This window comes from Schistocerca americana, chromosome 5, assembly GCF_021461395.2.
Source record: "Schistocerca americana isolate TAMUIC-IGC-003095 chromosome 5, iqSchAmer2.1, whole genome shotgun sequence".
Taxonomy (NCBI): Eukaryota; Metazoa; Arthropoda; class Insecta; order Orthoptera; family Acrididae; genus Schistocerca; species Schistocerca americana.
Window position 1 is genome coordinate 476278651 of NC_060123.1, and position 3104 is coordinate 476281754.

The following is a 3104-nucleotide window of genomic DNA, read 5'->3' on the forward strand; positions in this document are numbered from 1 at the left end:
AAGGTGATCACTTATAATCGATATTCATAACAAAGAAAGAGGATCTGAGCAGCTGTCGGTGTCATAGTATTTTTGGTTGAATACTGAACAGTTTTGAACGCAGGACCAGCTCGGCTCCGCTACTGTAATGGTCTAAGAAAGCTACAATATACTCTACGTGTACTGTGCGATGCATATCGAGCTAATGTGTTCCTCGATCCACGTTTGCTAAACGACCTTTTATACTAAGCGACCTTTTACAGCAATGAGTGTGCAGTGTACTCTTGACATAGTGTTGTTTGAATAAGAAGTAGTGTCGTAACCGAGTAGTCACTGGTATCTGATAGTTGTTTAGCTCAGTGACACTTCCCTGATGCAGCCGATAAACGCTTCTCGACTCCATGTGAGACTGCCTTGACTGCTGCAAACGTGTGACTCATCGCTGCAGCGCTGCATTTGCATCTTTATCTCCGAGAGAACTGTAGCACTTTGTGCTCTTAAGTGAAGGACGATAAATACAGCAGCCGCAACATGCGCCAAAAACACGTGCATGTTACAGGGGCACGGCCGGCTATGATTCAGGCCGCTGGAGTACTGCGGGTTGCATCTCCCTCCCCAAGTAGGCGAACGACTGACGATATTTATGAGGGCAGCTCAGGAATATAGAGGCACAGTAGACGAAAATATTATACACTACCTGCAAAAAAAAAATTAAACCTCACCAGAGAAGATGGTCAGGTGTCAATGTAACTTTTTGCACGTACTCATCATACGTGGATATGAAAATGCTTACTGCTGCAATTCTCTGCGACAGACTGCATCAATGACCTTCGTGGCGAGGCGCGGTACATGCAGAATTGAAGCTGTGTGGACGGGTCGTGAGTCGTGATTCGGTAGCTCAGATGGTAGAGAGCTTGCCCGTGAAAGGCAAAGGCACCGACTTCGAGTCTAGGTCCGGCACACAGTTTTAATCTGCCAGGAAGTTTAATGACCATTGTGTGTAGCGTTGTTACGAGGTCTGGTAGGGTGTGTAAGGGGCGTCAACAGCGTCAGATGTTGAGTGTTGACTGTGAAAGGCAATGAAATGTCACGAAGTCATGTGAAACAGCTTTATCAGCAACTGACAGAGCTTGGAGGTGCCTCATTATAGATCTCATTTGGCCAGCTGGTCGAACATTGCGATATCCACCTTGCGACAGTGGCCCAATGTTGGACTGCATACGATCTTGAGGACAGGGATACTTATCAAGGTTCCGGCGACCATCACAGGGAAGGATCGCAATATTCTGCACCCAGCACATCGTCATCTCTTCACATTTGCGCCTGCCAAATAAAAAGAAGTTGTGGAATCCTTGCAACACTCTGCGTCATGGAGCACCATTGGTGACGACTGTCAACAGATAGACTAGGGAATTACTGTCCGTTACGTTGGCTGCCTTCAACACCACAACAGAAACGGTTGCAGTGGAGTGGTGCCGTGGCTGAGAAATACTGATGATCGGCGTTGTATTGTGTTCAGCGATGAATCACACTTCTGGACTACCCTGGATGACCATCCTCACTCATGCGGAAACCTGAGAAGAGGTTGTATACTTCCAATGTTTTGGAGAGGCATAGTGGCGTTACTCCCGGCGTTATTGTGTAGGGAGTCATGGGATATGATTTTAGGTCACGTATGGTGTATGACTGAGGGAACTATGTCGGCTTACTGGTAGGTCAAGGACATCCGGTGTCCACAAGTTTTATCTCTCATGGAACTATATCGTGATGCCATTTTTCAACAGAACATTCCTCGTCCACACAAGTTACGTATCTTATAAACTGTTTGTGTGATGCTGAGATACTACCGTGGTCAGCAAGGCCACCGGACCTATGCTTCACAGTTGTCTGGGGAAAGCTCGGTCGTCAAACAGCCCCGGCGCACATGTCCAGGATATCAACGACCGGTTACAACATTTGTGGGACAGCCTGAATCAGGACAGGATATACCCATCGAAAGCGAATCAGTGCATGCATTCAGACCAGAGTGGGTACAACGTCACACTGATGAGTGGGTTCATACTGCCAAGTTCTATGTAAAATTGATTGTTTTTGTAATCACCAAAATAATGTGGAATACGCTCTCGAATAATGAAGTTTCATTTCATTTCCTCCTCCCATTCTAGGTACCTTACTTTTTTGTTTGGTAGCGTACATTATACATCGTTTCGGTATTTTTCTACATTACTTCCGTAACTTCCTATTTAAGTTATAAATTGCATGGCAAAGACATATCGCTCTTATCCGAGGATATATCGCGTGCCTTTCCAATCTGAAAAGTTTCCCGTGGTGAGGTATTTCCTAACAAGTCGAGGCAAATAGTGACTGATAGAAAGTGCATGTTTTCGAACAAATGAAAGCAATATGTGCGCTCTTATCGTGTTTTAACTTGTGTACAATAAATGCTCTCTATTCAAACACACTAAAACTAAAAACAGCAGTAACTCATCTATACGCATTGCCATTCTAATAATCAAAATACTAAGTACCTTTTCCCTATGAAGGCGACACTTCATAGTGATGGAGAGAAAAAGCAACAGAAGTATCCAAACAAATCGCTTTGGGATATTTACAGCTCTTTGGCTATGTTTTCTAAAACGTCTCTTGACTCTCTGAGAAGCTGAACCTCGTATATTAAAAAGTTGCGCCAACTTGGAAAATCATATAGCGTTCAAGAAGATGCGCCCCAGAGTCAATCAGTCTGCGAGGAACGATAATCACAGCATCTGCGTGATACTGTTACGTTTGCAATACAGTGTAAATGATCAAGCTTAATTTGACACATTACTTAGAAAAATAATCGATATCTTCACCCGAAGTATTTTCTCTACGGTCTAAAAATATGGCCTTTGTATTCTTCCGGCGCAGTCTAAGTTCTTAGCATTATCTAGCTCAAAACCAGCAACCGAATGCGTAACGAAGAATATCATTCAGGCTTACGCAAGCATCATAACGTATCATTTTATGTGATAACCGCTAGTCCAGAAACAGGACAAACGTAAGCTTCTCGCACTCAGCGTACAGTCAGGGTGTAACATTAAACGGATGCAAAAATTAGGATGAATTTATTGCTACATTTTGCAAGA